This window comes from Bombina bombina, chromosome 6 (genome assembly GCF_027579735.1).
Source record: "Bombina bombina isolate aBomBom1 chromosome 6, aBomBom1.pri, whole genome shotgun sequence".
Lineage (NCBI taxonomy): Eukaryota > Metazoa > Chordata > Amphibia > Anura > Bombinatoridae > Bombina > Bombina bombina.
Genome location: NC_069504.1, coordinates 900,008,374 through 900,025,698, shown reverse-complemented (window position 1 = coordinate 900,025,698; position 17,325 = coordinate 900,008,374). Strand labels below are relative to the sequence as shown.

At 38.1% G+C, this 17,325-nt stretch overlaps 1 long non-coding RNA gene across 1 annotated transcript in view; it reads right to left on the bottom strand.

Moving 5' to 3' along the window:
* Nucleotides 1-3,578: 3,578 nt before the first annotated feature.
* The window catches only part of LOC128663918 (uncharacterized), a 58,959-nt gene continuing 45,212 nt past the window's right edge, over nucleotides 3,579-17,325 (bottom strand). Inside the window, exons 2-3 of the long non-coding RNA XR_008402910.1 lie at nucleotides 9,316-9,492; nucleotides 3,579-3,717 (exon numbers count right to left, since the gene is read on the bottom strand). This is a non-coding gene — a long non-coding RNA (uncharacterized LOC128663918). The remainder of the gene's footprint in view (nucleotides 3,718-9,315; nucleotides 9,493-17,325) is intronic.

Below are 17,325 nucleotides of genomic sequence, written 5' to 3'. Positions count from 1 at the left end.
CCATTTTCCTCTGACATCAACAAGGCATTGTCATCCACACAACTTCCGCTCACTGGATATTTTCTCTTTTTCGGACCATTCTCTGTAAACTCTAGAGATGGTTGTGCATGAAAGTCCCAGTAGATCAGCAGTTTTTTTAAATACTCAGACCAGCTGTTAGGTGTTATTTTCAGGGGGGGAGAGTGTCAATCAGCACTTGGCCTGGATCATACACTGTCACCTGGAAATGAATGGGTAACTTGATGGGATATCCCAGAGAACAGGAATCAGACCACTCAGCATTCAGTCTAACATATTTTCTGTTTATTAGAAGATGAACAATACATTTTATAGGCAGTGGTTACAGCATAGAGGGTTAACACGGTGACGCGTTCATGACTACATAATTTTACACAGTGTTTCTCAGGAAAGAAATATGCTCATTATTATAATTGGGTAAAAAGGAGTTTTTCTATAACCATAATAAAAAGTACATCTGGGCCCATAGCCCAGCCCAAAGCAAGGCTGTGTGGGCATCTTATAGAGATAACGGGCTTCCAGGCGCATCGCCAGGAACATTCACAAGGCCATTCTAGCTATACAAATATTCATAACATCTACATCTTTCTCAATACCTAATAAGCTGTTATAATAAACCTTTCTTAGACAAGATGGATGCCTAAGACAAAATGGCAACTAAGACAAGATGGCGTCGGTAATGCTACATGTCCTAACATACCACTCTTTTATTCTAACAGAATAACATAAAAGGAAAAGCACAGAAAATTAGTAGCTCTGTTAACAACAATATAAGCCTAATAATTCGGTATAACATGAATCTATGTAAGAATACTGTAGAGAAATGTATTCACATGTACTGCTAATATGATTTTACTGGCCAATAGGGCACAATTTGTCACTGCACATAGGTATGGCCCCTCCAATACTCTCAGTCTACCTCCCAGCATCCTCAAACTACTGGTCTATCTGCACAAAGACCCGACCAGCCCCCTATCTACCCCCAAACAACGCTGCATCTTTATTTCTCAACCTGCATAGCTAGCACCCCCCAATATTTCCGACAGTTTCCTGCTCTGTACACTCTCCACAGTGAAGCATGACATGGGAACAGCACAAGTGTCTCTGGGTGGCCTCTGATCACTTTAAGAACAGTCTTTGTCCTCTTAGAGCTCCACCTTCCTCAGACACTCTGCTTCAATACCATAGTCCATTTGCAGTAGGGATGCTTATCCAGTGTTCTTCTGCAGGTAGATGCTGGAAGTCCGATGGTTTGTTCATGGGGTAGACAAGGAAAACCAGTGGATCCCCATAGCAAGCAGACACTCGAGTCAGGAGTCTAAGAAGGAAACAAAAGAGCACAAGATGAGCGCACACCCGATACAATCACAATTATGTCCAAATAAAACTTTTTTTCACCTTTTTTGTAAGCATCACCATTCCTTTAAAGGACCAGTCAATACAACAGATTTGCTAAATCAACAAATGCATGATAAAAAGACAATGCAATAGCACTTAGCCTGAACTTCAAATATGTATTAGATTTTCTTTCTAACAAATTTTAAAATTATGTACATTTCCACTCCCCCGGTACCATGTGGCAGCAATCAGCCAATCACAAATGCATATACGTATATTCTGTGAATTCTTGAACATGCTCAGTAGGAGCTGGTGACTCAAAAAGTGTAAATATAAAAAGACTGTGCACATTTTTTTAACGGATGTAAATTGGAAAGTTGTTTATAATTGCATGCTCTATATGAATCATTAAAGTTTAAAGGGATACTAAACCCAATTTTTCTATTTCATGATTCAGATAGAGCATGAGATTTTAAGCACCTTTCTAATTTACTCCTATTATCATTTTTTCTTTGTTCTCATGCTATCTTGATTTGAAAAAGCAGTACTGTAAGCTTTAGAGCCAGACCATTTTTTGTTCAGCACATGGGTAGCACTTGCTGATTTGTGGCTAAATGTAGCAAACCAATCAGCAGCTCTACTAAGGTGCTGAACAAAAAAATGGGCCGGCTCCTAACCTTTTATTACTGCTTTTTCAAATCAAGATAACATGAGAACAAAGAATAATTGATAATAGGAGTAAATTAGAAAGTAGCTTAAAATTGCATGCTCTATCTGAATCATGAAAGAAAAAATGAGGGGTTAGTATCCCTTTAATTTGACTTGTGTCCCTTTAATAGCTTAACTTATCCTTATGTAATTTAAAACCAGGAAAACATTGTGTATATATATACAAACTAAATACATTGATTATACTTCACAGAGAATAACTCACAACTTCTCTATACAATTTAAATGATACTTCATGAATACTAAGCAAGTAAAAACTGTTAGACTTCATCAAGAGGCTGTATGGCTATGCTAAGTAAATTATGTTAAGGCCTGCCCTCCAACAAAAATGAAAAAACAGTCAATAAAAATATTTCATTTAAAATGAATTTCTTCACACTTTCTCTTTGAACTACTAAAACAAATAAAATAACCTAGTGTTCCTTTATTCTGCAAAGCCAATACATGTAATGTTTATAATTCTCCAACTATGATCTTAATAGTCAGCAGTCTCATCTGATATAAACACTACTAGTTTAATAATTATTTTATGCAACCTACATTCTCTCGCGCTCCTGTATGAGGAAAGAATACAATCATAACATTATTAAAACTACAAAATCTTTTAAAGGTAAACACATCTATATGGTAAGATAATTCCTTTCATTGACAAACATTTACAAAACTCAAATTGCAGATACCATACCAGTTAATAAAAGGGAAACATACATTTGCTTTCATGACACAGCTCCAATAAGAGCCATTGTAGGTAGAAAATATACCATCAATATAACTATAATTATACTACTCCCAAAAACATGGGTGAGCCTTCTGTGTTCTACAATGGTGAAGGGTCTAGAACAGGGGTGTCCAAACTTTGCTCTCCAGAGGTTTTGGAACTACATTTCCCATGATGCTCAGCTAGATAAAATGCTGGCTGAGCATCATCGGAAATGTAGTTCCAAAACCTCTGGAGAGCAAAGTTTGGACATCCCTGGTCTAGAATATTCTGATATATTGCAGCATTTTCTTTAAACTATAAAGGTGCAAACATTTTCTCTAATGTTTGCGCCATTCAATAGGTTACAATACTGCAAGGTTTAGAGTTACACTTATCTAGAGGGTTACTTTGTTAAGTACATAAACTATAATGTGTACTAATACAAATAAGACATACTTTTCTGCAGACAATGCTATATGACTTCTTATAACTAATATGATCAACAAAAATAACACAATTACAAGAGAATAAAAAACAAGCAATATAAGTGAACAAGTTAAAACAATACTCCCCTAATTTAAATGTGGATGACTCTGTAACAGCGTAACAGGTCCTCAATTCCAACAGGCAAGGCACAGTCAAGAGAAGGATAGTCTTTATGTTCTGAAGACACACATCATAGGAAACAGTCATAGATTACCCAGAGTCCAGTTCTGGGGCTGGTACCAGCATGCAAAGCAAAGAATGGATCCAAAGATAGTTCAGCAACTTTTACTGCAGTATGGTGGTTAAAACAAACTTGACAAAAGGTCTTTTTATCTTCTTTTTTTCTTTTCTTCACCTAGGAACCAGGCATTTCTTTGTTTAAAAGGTTTACTTGCATTCAATCTTTTGGAGGGTGCACTATGGAATTTTATCTGTACAGATTTTACCTAAATATGAAAAATTAAAAAATAATTTAGTTAGTGTTTCAACTCTCTGGATATAGCTTCATGATCTCATCCTGCAAATACAAATATCGTGTTGATAACAAAAAACATTTTAGGTTCATTTTCTTACTTAAAACAATCACCCAAATCACATAAAGATACTCATCAATACGCATCAATACTTCCCCCTTTGTTTGCGTGAAACACCCTATGTGTCACGCAAACACAATATAACAGCAAACTAAAAGACAATTCATGCACTCCGTAGTAGTATACTATTCTTAACATCAGGCAAAATCAAATGCACCTCAATATTCCATTCATACATCACCCTTCCAAACACATTCACTAAAAATAAAAACATGACATTCTCTTAGAAAACACTTAAAACCAACTGTCCATTACACAAAACAATAACAGCCGGCACAAACTTTTAACAACCAGAATCAACCTGAAATTCAACACATATACTTACACTCACTGAAACAGCACTGAAAAATCCTACATTCTAGCAAAACACTACAAATAATTAAAATCCTATAACAACTTTCTATGCCCTAGATTTGCAAATTCTACCATGCACAATACTATGAGATCACAGTAATAATGTGATAACTTCAGAAGATCAATAAACTCCAGTTGCATATTTACAAATAAAATCCCTAACCATAACTTTACAAAGGAACACACAAACACCTAAGTGCTATATTCTGGGAAAGGTCAGATAATAATGGTACAGCCACTGTTCTATGTAGCCCTTGCTTGCATGCACAGTGCAAACCCACTGTTCAATAAATCATGTTTGGCACAAATAATTTGTGAAAAGCTCTAGAATCCAGTCTATACTGTTAATTAACCAAGATTCTAATAAATACACAATTATTTGATCTAATTTTTTATCTAATTTGATATTCACCATTTTGCAGCTCTCTGACTAAATATAACAATTGTATACAACACCAATGAGCTTTCTTAAAAGAATAATAATAATAATTTACACTAATAGATTAAAAGGATAGTTTGCCCAAAAATGTCCCCTTTAAATTGTTCCCAATGATCCATCTCACCTGATGGAGTGCCTTTAATTGTTTACAAATAGCTCCATTTTCCAGACAAATATCAGTAAGGACAATGAGATATGCTATAACCTGAAACTTAACCCATTGTAATAGGCTGTGATTTAAAAGCACAAAAGCAACTACTTCATATATACAAATAAACCTGAAAATACAATTTCTCCTACTTTTTTTTATACTACACAGCTGAAATAACAAATCATTGAACTGTCCCTTTAAAGTGAAATTAAAGTTATTTACTATTGAGGGCAACCAAGTGTATATCCTATGACCCTTAATCTAGTCGCTAGGTTATTTTATCAATAACTCCCATATTTTATCTTTTTTTTTTTATTTTAAATTCCCTACCGTTTTGGTTCCTAACTCCTCCCAAGCCCTTCTTCCGTGTTAAAGTTGTGAACGCGCATATGAGAGACGTGGGGAGCGGGTGGGACCGCTCTCCACGTCTCTCATATGCGCATTCACGATTAAAAAATTCAGTTGCGCATGCGTTACTCTAGTGGGTTATGCGCTCCTCAAGTTTGGTTTTCCACTGCGCATGCGATAATCGGCGAGCCTGCTTCAAGTGTGAAACGGGAGCGTGCATTTGAGGATGATGTCGGCTGACGGCCGCCTAACGGCCAGAATATCAATTGGCCAAAAAAAAAAGTGACCTACTGTGATTGATTTTTTTTTTTTTTCGGGCTGAATTTAGGGAACGCGTATAACAAACTTTAGAAAGGTAATAACTGTATTTTTAATAAAAAATATAAAAAATGATGAATGAAACTTATATTTAATTTGCACACATAATGCTATAGTTTATAGTGATTAGGCTAACTTTACCTTCACTTTAAGGACTGACCATTTATAACATGTATATTACATATATATAACCTAGCTATGATTAAGACACTTGTCTTATTTACCATTAAAATTCTACTTCTTTACTGTATCATAACCTGCATATTTAAATGAGAGCCATCACAGCATAAATAATATTACCCAGTATTATGTTACCCATTTATATTAAAACTTCTACTGAATTAATCTACTTGCAACAGAAACAGACCCAAATACTTTAGATAAATGTAATAGCATACAGCGTATTCTCCTGTTTTAACTCCTTGCATGAATCTTACATTACGCCCACAACATACTTGAATCAACCTGTTAATCTTTTTCATTTACCAGAACGTGACCGAAAATCACACAAACATCCGCACATTTACAAATCCCTTAATTACTTCACTTGCAAAAATAATATATTTATATGCTGCAACAGGTGGACAGTCTTTATTTGCTTAAAACAAATATCACTTAAAACTAAAAAATGCTATTAATAACACACATAATTAAGAACATAGATACGAGTTTAAAATCAAGTTACAACAATAACACTTCAAAATACCTCATTAGAACATCCGATTTCTTAGCTAAGAAACTAGCGTGAATAATTACCATTCAGAAAGAAAACTGCACCAAGGTCATTTTTACAGCGATACACACACAAGCTCATATCAACTTGCATACCATAAATTCACTCCCAACATTTATTCTAAAGCAATTTCAACATACATCAAACTTTTAGTGACACAGAAAACACATTAACAGTCTCTTTCAGGAAAACATATATTTCATAACATACCAAAGACATTTAGGAATACAATAAGATTAACTTTCCACCAAATTTAAAATGTATCTAAAAGTGTCAGAATTTGCAAGGAATGGCCATTTTCCCAGCAGATTGAGACATAAACAAATTTTAGACAGGATAATATATCCTCAGATCTTTTGGTGTAGAGTAAATCTTTTACACGTCATACAAAACACAGTGAGAACCGACAGACCACCACTCATTACACATAAAATACACTGAATCTCCGTTTCGTTACTGCAAACACACATACAACAAAAGAAAGAGTTTTTCAAACGGAGCTTCTGTAACAGGTTTTTTTTTTCTGTTCTCTGAATATGTGATCTGGTGTGTGCACTCGGTGGCCCCCTTTCTTTGCTCATAACTTTCTAGCTGAATCTACAGAGCTGTGATCACTGACAGCTTGAATTGCACAGCTCCCTGTCTTGAAATTAAACTGTTAACCCCTTCGTAGACATTAAAAATGCAATAACATTCTCCTCTTCTCTATGCATTATTATCAATATTTTGCTATGAGCAGACCCCATTTTTTTTACAGCATAGAGGGTTAACACAGTGGTGCTTTCATGACTACATTATTTTACACAGTGTTTCTCAGGAAAGAAATAAGCTCATTATTATAATTGGGTAAAAAGGAGTTTTTCTATAACCATAATAAAAAGTACATCTGGGCCCATAGCCCAGCCCAAATCAAGGCCGTGTCGGCATCTTATAGAGATAACGGGCTTCCAGGTGCATCGCCAGGAACATTCACAAGGCCATTCTAGCTATACAAATATTCATAACATCTACATCTTTCTCACTACCTAATAAGCTGTTATAATAAACCTTTCTTGGACAAGATGGATGCCTAAGACAAAATGGCAACTAAGACAAGATGGCGTCGGTAATGAAACATATCCTAACACCAGCCCTTCTGACACCAACAACCATGCCACCTTCAAAGTCATCTAAATCCCCTTTTTTCCCCATTCTGATGTTCAATTTGAACTTCAGCAAGTTGTCTTCACCACGTCTAGATGCTGCCATGTGATTGGCTGATTAGGAATGTGTGTTACCAAGCAATTGAACAGGTGTACTTAACAAAGTGGCCGGTGAGCAGTGGCATTACTAGGTGGTGCAGGGGGTACAGACCACACCCGAGTGACACTTTCCAGGAGGTGACACCATCAGCCAGAGTGCATAGATTTATTAGAGGGGGCAGCAGTTGTGAAAAGCCCTGGAGTTTTGTCACAAGTGTGGAAGTTGTGGGCGCACTTAGTTTTTGTGAAAATCCACCAGTTTCAAGAGGAACCCGCAGGTGCAGCATCAGAAACGTTCACGCTGCATGTAGGGGGTTCTCATTCAAATCCTGGCATCACTGTCCTGCCCAGGTCCTAGCTCCCCCACCACTCTGATCACACTTATGGGTAGACAGAGTAGGCATCTTTTATCCTGTGTGCACTGGTTCCTTACATCCCCAGCGTGGCCAGCCTGGAGGAGACCAGGCAGATGCAGCTTCTTGAGAACCTTAAGGACAAGGTAAGAGTCCAGAAGCTGGCTGTGCTGAAACAGGGAGCAGCTCTAGGCATGAGCATTATAATTAATGCAGTTTACATATTTTGTATGTATGTGTGTCTGAGTGTTTTCGTGTGTGTGTATGTGTGTCTGAGTGTTTTGTGTGTGTGTGTCTGAGTGTTTTTGTGTGTTTTTCTGAGTGTTTTGTGTCTGTGTTTTTGTTTGTGTATGCGTCTGAGTGTGTTTTTATGTCTGAGTGTGTGTGTTTGCATCTAAGTGTTTTTGTTTGTGTGTGTCTGAGTGTTTGTGTGTGTGTGTGTGCGTGTCTGAGTGTGTGTGTGTTTTTTATGTGTGTGTCCTGTGTGTACCACCTGAGCCACACAAAAAAATCCCACCTCATTTTTATTTTTAAAATTACGCATAAAAATCCCAGCAAAGCAAAAAAAGTCCTCCCAAAATGTACACCTAAAATAAGTCCCTTAAAAAAAAATATATAACCCTACACCCAAAAAAAACAAACCCCCATAAAGCAAACCTAAAAAGCCCCAAAATATCTACACTTAAAAACATTACTGGGGAGGGTGACACCATCAGGCCCATTTATCAAGCTCCGTATGGAACTTGAAGGGCCGTGTTTCTGGCGAGTCTTCAGACTCGCCAGAAACACAAGTTATGAAGCAGCGGTCTAAAGACCGCTGCTTCATAACCCTGTCCGCCTGCTCTGAGCAGGCGGACAGGAACCGCCGGAAATCAACCCGATCGAATACGATCGGGTTGATTGACAGCTCCCTGCTGGCGGCCGATTGGCCGCGAGTCAGCAGGGGGCGGCGTTGCACCAGCAGCTCTTGTGAGCTGCTGGTGCAATGTTAAATGTGGAGAGCGTATTGCTCTCCGCATTTAGCGAGGTCTTGCGGACCTGATCCGCAGTGTCGGATCAGGTCCGCAAGCCCTTTGATAAATGGGCCCCAACGACTTACCGCACCTGGTGACGCCACTGCGGTGAGGGTATATATATATATATAGGGTCTGAGGAAGGGGAGCATTCCCTGAAACGTCAGGACATATAACTACTGTGTACAAATACAATAGTAGTGTTAAAACTCAACGTACAAAAGACTAACACCCCTAAAGGTGATAGTGTAGGGGGCACCAACAAACTAAAACAGTTGTATACAATATAATAAAAATATATTCTAAAAACATAATATAATAGTCCATGATTAGTGGGAATATCAAAGGACAAGTCTGTTCAGGCAGTGACAGAAATTCCTTTAAACACAGAAAAAAAACAACGAACACCACATAGTATATTCTTGTAAGTTGAAGACATCTGTAAATAAAAAAATATACCACTCACAATATGGAAAGCACCCTATATGCAATGTAATATACCTGTAGGTAGGCTGATGCTCCCAGTCCCCAGCTGACTGTTCCCTGGTCTGCTGCTTCACTTTTGCTGTTCCCTCAGGTCACTGTATGGATACAGGAACTAGGCAGGGTGATGTTCCAAATCCCCAGTTTACCGTTCCCTGGAATGCTGCTCTGCGTTTGTTGTTTCCTTAGGTCACTCTGATAATTGTAAGAGGTTAAAATATGAGAATGACAGCTGCAGGCAAAGGAAGATAAACAGTAGCATGGTGAGTAGAAATGCTACTGTTGTTGTACTCACCAGTTTAATGTCCCTTTAAGGTTGCTAAGCCTTAATGTAACAAAGTAGATGAGGTTGAAAAAACACAGAAGTCCATCGAGTTCAACCTATTGGTGGCTAAATGTAGCCACCAATCAACAAGCGCTACCCAGGGTTCTGAACCAAAAATGCTCCTAAGCTTGCATTCCTGCCTTTTTTCAAATAAAGAGACCAAGAGATAAAAGAAACATTGTTAATAGGAGTAAATTAGAAAGTTGCTTAAATTGCATGCTCTATCTGAATCATGAAATGAAATTGAGTTTCATATCCCTTTAATAAACATGCAAATTCCTCCACCCCTTTTAATACTCATGTCGTTCCTAAATAAAGTATAACCCTCTAAGTTAACTGTCCAGTCATGTAAATCATCCCACCAGTATTCAGTTATACTGATAATATCATAGTCCTCTTCTTCAACTAAGAGCTCCAGCTCCCCCATTTTACCCGTCATGCTTCTTACATTTGCTGTCATACATTTAATTTTCATGTGCTTTCTGCTCCTTTTTGGTGCGCTTTCCTACAAACTTTCTAATGTGACATTTCCTAAGTGTACCCTTCTGTCATCCCTTCTTCTTTGAGATATTCTAGGTATGACATATTCACAGACATTTCTGTTCTATTATGTTTGGACTGACCCAACTCCCCCCCCCCCCTCATTTGCCTAGATCAAAAGATTCTCTAAGCATGCTACCACCTTCTCCCCAACACACCTGCACCTATGTCCCATGCCATTCAGGTACTATCCATCCTGTATAAATTGTACCCAAGTGAAAAGTCAGCCCAGTGTTCTAAATAGTCAAACCCCTCATTTGTACACCAGGGTTTTAACCAGGAATTAACTGACCTTAGCTCCTTGTGAATTATTGGGTAAGCACATGGCACTGGTAATATCTCTGAAAATATTACCTTGGAGGTCCTTGCTTTAAGCTTGCTACCCAACTCCCTGAAGTAATTTTTTAGGACACTCTTTCTCCCACTGATTCTGTCATTATTGCCAATATGCACCATGACTGGAGAATCAGATGCCTCTAACAATGTGTAAATATGGTCCACAATATGCCTAACACGAGCCACTGGAAGACAGCAAACTGTTCTATATCAGGATCTATCCTGATGACAAATTACCTTATCAACCTTCCTAATAATAGAGTCTCCTATAACCAACATCTGCCTCAGGCCCAGACTTGTATGCCCTTCTTTCATGACTAAAGGACTGTTCACTATAGTATGCCCCTATTCTATGACTAAAGAAAGGACTGTTCACTATAGTATGCCCCTATTCCATTACTAAAGGACTGTTGACTATAGTATGCCCTTATTCTATGACTGAAGGACTGTTCACTATAGTATGCTCCTCTTCCATGACTGAAGGACTGTTCACTATAGTATGCTCCTCTTCCATTACTGAAGGACTGTTCACTATAGTATGCTCTTCTTCCATGACTGAAGGACTGTTCACTATATTAAGCAGAACAGCCCTCTCTGACGTTGCCACCCCTGAACTGATATCCCCAACAATCTTGCAACACCATTGGGGTATAGCAGCTCAGAACCAGGGCCGTTTCTAGAGAATCTAGCTCCCAGGGCAAAATTCCAAAATGCGCCCCCCTCACAGATTCTAAAGTTTCCCTCCTAGACCTTGCATATCACTCTGTCATTTAGAGGTCAGCTACAAAGCAGCAGTGCGCTACTGGGTCCTAGCTGAACACACCTGGTGAGCAAATGACAAGAGACAAATGTGTGTTGCGGCCAACCACCAGTTAGCTCCTAGTAGTGCATTGCTGCTGCTAAGGATATGTACATATGCTTTTCAACAATGGATACCAAGAGAACAAGAATAATAGAATTGTCTTAACATTTTTTGGTGTATCCTGAATTATGAAAGTTAAATTTTTACTTTCCTATACCTTTAAATATGTCCTTTTTCTACTACAATGTTTTTTTCCAAATATATTTATATTATCTAAAACATATCTTTATATCTTTTATAGTATATTTATACTTTTCTCATAGCTATGCATATTTATTTGTTTAATGCATATCAATCCCTTTAAATTCTTATCCAAAATGTATCTACGTCCAATAGACTTTAAAGTTGAACTTTGCAAAAAAGTAATCAGGTAAGATTTTCTAAAGGATTGTCACTGGGTGTATTTGTAACATATTTAGGGTCTATTACAATTATTTAGAAAAGTTATAACATTTTTTTATTGTTTTTTACAAAATTCACTATCAAAGTCTATGAGATTTTTGCACATAAATAATTTGATAAAGAACTGTAATAGCTTTTTTTTTCAAATATATTATACACACAGGCAGTATTAGACAGACATGCACACACAGGCAGTAATAGACTGAGACATGCACTCACAGACAGTAATAGACAGAGAAATGCACTCACAGACAGTAATAGACAGAGAAATGCACTCACAAGCAGTAATATACAGAAACATGCACACACAGCCAGTAATTTATTGCATGTGTGTGCTTAATAGACAGAGACATGCACACACAGGTAGTAACAGACAGAGATATACACACACAGAAAGTAATAGACACGACATGCGCTCACAGACAGTAATAGACAGAGACATGCACTCACAGACAGTAATATACAGAGACATGCACACACAGGCAGTAATAGACAGACATGCACACACAGACATTAACAGACAGAGACATGCATTCACAGGCAGTAATAGACAGAGAGATATGCACACACAGACAGTAATAGACAAAGACATGCACACACAGGCAGTAATAGACAGAGACATGCACACACAGGCAGTAATAGACAGAGATATGCACACACAGACAGTAATAGACAGAGACATGCACACACAGGCAGGGATAGAAAGGCAAACACACAGGCAGGGATAGATAGGCATACACACACACTCAGGCAGTAATAGGCAGATACACACACACAGGCAGGGATAGCTAGGTACACACACACACTCAGACAGTAATAGGCAGATACACACACACAGGCAGGGATAGATAGGCATACACACACACTCAGGCAGTAATAGGCAGATACACACACACAGGCAGGGATAGATAGGCATACACACACTCAGGCAGTAATAGCAGACACACACACAGGCAGGGATAGATAGGCACACACACACACACAGTAATAGCAGACACAAGCACTGTGAGTTTGTGAAAACTTGCCATTGTCATTATGGAGTAAATGACACATACACACACCCATCACTATTAAAGGGACATTATACACTCATTTTTTCTTTGCATAAATGTTTTATAGATGATCTATTTATATAGCCCATGAAGTTCTTTTTTTTTTTTTTTTAAATGTATAGTTTTGCTTATTTTTAAATAACATTGCTCTGATTTTCAGACTCCTAACCAAGCCCCAAAGTTGTATGAGAATACCGTCAGATACATACTCCAGCTTGCTCTTGTTTATGTAAAGGGTCTTTTCATATATAAATAAAAGTTTTTAAAAAAAAGTAAAGGGTCTTTTCATTTGCAAAAGAAGGGGGGGGGTCTTATTTCCCACTTGCAGTGGGCTTTCCAGCTAAACTGAGAGCTTCTAAGTACGTTTTTAAACAGTTTTATACTGGATTTTTATATCAGTATCTGTGCATCCTATTCTTTATAGTAGTGTCTATTACATGCAGTTATATGAAAATGAATGTATACTGTCTCTTTAACCTTTATTAAACAATAAGGCCTAGATTTAGAGTTTGGCGGTAGCCGTCAAAACCAGCGTTAGAGGCTCCTAACGCTGGTTTTTACCACCCGCTGGTATTTGGAGTCAGTCAGGAAAGGGTCTAACGCTCACTTTGCAGCCGCAACTTTTCCATACCGCAGATCCCCCTACGCCATTTGCGTATCCTATCTTTTCAATGGGATCTTTCTAACGCCGGTATTTAGAGTCTTGGCTGAAGTGAGCGTTAGAAATCTAACGACAAAACTCCAGCCCCAGAAAAAAGTCAGTAGTTAAGAGCTTTCTGGGCTAACGCCGATTTATAAAGCTCTTAACTACTGTGCTCTAAAGTACACTAACACCCATAAATTACCTATGTACCCCTAAACCGAGGCCCCCCCACATCGCCGCCACTCTATTAAAATTTTGTAACCCCTAATCTGCCGCTCCGTACACCGCCGCCACCTACGTTATCCCTATGTACCCCTAATCTGCTGCCCCTAATACCGCCGACACCTACATAATATTTATTAACCCCTGATCTGCCGCCCCCAACGTCGCCGCCACCTACCTACACTTATTAACCCCTAATCTGCCGACCGGACTGCACCGCTACTATAATAAATGTATTAACCTCTAATCTGCCTCACTCCCGCCTCAATAACCCTATAATAAATAGTATTAACCCCTAATCTGCCCTCCCTAACATCGCCGACACCTAACTTCAAGCATTAACCCCTAATCTGCCGACCGGAGCTCACCGCTACTCTAATAAATTTTTTAACCCCTAAAGCTAATTCTAACCCTAACACCCCCCTAAGATAAATATAATTTTTATCTAACGAAATAAATTAACTCTTATTAAATAAATTATTCCTATTTAAAGCTAAATACTTACCTGTAAAATAAACCCTAATATAGCTACAATATAAATAATAATTATATTGTAGCTATTTTAGGATTAATATTTATTTTACAGGCAACTTTGTATTTATTTTAACCAGGTACAATAGCTATTAAATAGTTAATAACTATTTAATAGCTACCTAGTTAAAATAATTACAAAATTACCTGTAAAATAAATCCTAACCTAAGTTACAATTAAACCTAACACTACACTATCAATAAATTAATTAAATAAAATACCTACAATTATCTACAATTAAACCTAACACTACACTATCAATAAATTAATTAAATAAAATACCTACAATTATCTACAATTAAACCTAACACTACACTATCAATAAATTAATTAAATACAATACCTACAAATAAATACAATTAAATAAACTAACTAAAGTACAAAAATAAAAAAGAACTAAGTTACAAAAAATAAAAAAATATTTACAAACAATAGAAAAATATTACAACAATTTTAAACTAATTACACCTACTCTAAGCCCCCTAATAAAATAACAAAGACCCCCAAAATAAAAAAATGCCCTACCCTATTCTAAAATTAAAATAGAAAAGCTCTTTTACCTTACCAGCCCTGAAAAGGGCCCTTTGCGGGGCATGCCCCAAAGAATTCAGCTCTTTAGCCTGTAAAAAAAAAACATACAATACCCCCCCCAACATTACAACCCACCACCCACATACCCCTAATCTAACCCAAACCCCCCTTAAATAAACCTAACACTAAGCACCTGAAGATCTCCCTACCTTGTCTTCACCACGCCGGGTTCACCGATCGATCCAGAAGAGCACCTCCGATGTCTTGATCCAAGCCCATTCGGGGGGCTGAAGATGTCCATGATCCGACTGAAGTCTTCATCCAAGCGGGAGCTGAAGAGGTCCATGATCGGGCTGAAGTCTATTGGCTGTTCCGATCAGCCAATAGAATGCGAGCTCAATCTGATTGGCTGATCGGATCAGCCAATCGGATTGAACTTGATTCTGATTGGCTGATTCCATCAGCCAATCAGAATTTTCCTACCTTAATTCCGATTGGCTGATAGAATCCTATCAGCCAATCGGAATTCGAGGGACGCCATCTTGGATGACGTCCCTTAAAGGAACCGTCATTCGTCGGGAAGTCGCCGGTGAAGATGGATGTTCCGCGTTGGCGGGATGAACATGGATCCGGAAGAAAGAAGATTGAAGATGCCGCTTGATAGAAGACTTCAGCCCGATCATGGACCTCTTCAGCTCCCGCTTGGATGAAGACTTCAGCCGGATCATGGACATCTTCAGCCCCCGCTTGGGCTTGGATCAAGACATCGGAGGCTCTTCTGGATCGATCGGTGAACCCGGCGTGGTGAAGATAAGGTAGGAAGATCTTCAGGGGCTTAGTGTTAGGTTTATTTAAGGGGGGTTTGGGTTAGATTAGGGGTATGTGGGTGGTGGGTTGTAATGTTGGGGGGGGTATTGTATGTTTTTTTTTACAGGCAAAAGAGCTGAATTCTTTGGGGCATGCCCCGCAAAGGGCCCTTTTCAGGGCTGGTAAGGTAAAAGAGCTTTTCTATTTTAATTTTAGAATAGGGTAGGGCATTTTTTTATTTTGGGGGTCTTTCTTATTTTATTAGGGGGCTTAGAGTAGGTGTAATTAGTTTAACATTGTTGTAATATTTTTCTAATGTTTGTAAATATTTTTTTATTTTTTGTAACTTAGTTCTTTTTTTATTTTTTGTACTTTAGTTTATTTCATTGTATTTATTTGTAGGTATTGTATTGAATTAATTTATTGATAGTGTAGTGTTAGGTTTAATTGTAACTTAGGTTAGGATTTATTTTACAGGTAATTTTGTAATTATTTTAGCTAGGTAGCTATTAAATAGTTATTAACTATTTAATAGCTATTATACCTGGTTACAATAATTACAAAGTTGCCTGTAAAATAAATATTAATCCTAAAATAGCTACAATATAATTATAATTTATATTGTAGCTATATTAGGGTTTATTTTACAGGTAAGTATTTAGCTTTAAATAGGAATAATTTATTTAATAAGAGTTAATTTATTTCGTTAGATTTAAATTATATTTAACTTAGGGGGGTGTTAGGGTTAGACTTAGCTTTAGGGGTTAATACATTTATTAGAGTAGCGGTGAAATCCGGTCGGCAGATTAGGGGTTAATTATTGTAGGGTGTTAGGTGCAGACTTAGGAAGTGTTTCCCCATAGGAAACAATGGGGCTGTGTTAGGAGCTGAAAGCTGCTTTTTTGCAGGTGTTAGGTTTTTTTTCAGCTCAAACAGCCCCATTGTTTTCTATGGGGGAATTGTGCACGAGCACGTTTTTGAAGTTGGCCGCGTCCGTAAGCAATGCTGGTATTTAGAGTTGCAGTGGCAGTAAATATGCTCTACGCTCCCTTTTTTGGAGCCTAACGCAGCCCTTCTGTGAACTCTAAATACCAGCGGTATTTAAAAGGTGCGGGGGGAAAAAAGCATGCGTAGCTAACGCACCCCTTTGGCCGCAGAACTCTAAATCTAGCCGTAAGTAAATAAATACAAAAAAAAAAGCATAATGTCAAAAAGAGATTTTTTTTCAACAGTCCTTAACAGAAAACCTGTTCCTTAATATGTGGAAACCCAAGTTTTTTAAAGCACCTTTTTTTGATTAGCTCAGTAATAGACAGACACGTGCACACACAGGCAGTAATAGACAGAGGCATGCACACACAGGCAGTAACAGACAGAGACATGCACTCACAGGCAGTAATAGACAGAGACATGCACACACAGACAGTAATAGACAGAGACATGCACACACAGGCAGTAATAGACAGAGACATGCACACACAGGCAGTAATAGACAGAGACATGCACACACAGGCAGGGATAGATAGGCATACACACACAGGCAGGGATAGATAGTCATATACACACACACAGGCAGTAATAGACAGAGACATGCACACACAGACAGTAATAGACAGAGACATGCACACACAGGCAGGGATAGATAGGCATACACACACAGGCAGGGATAGATAGGCATATACACACACACAGGCAGTAATAGACAGAGACATGCACACACAGACAGTAATAGACAGAGACATGCACACACAGGCAGGGATAGATAGGCATACACAC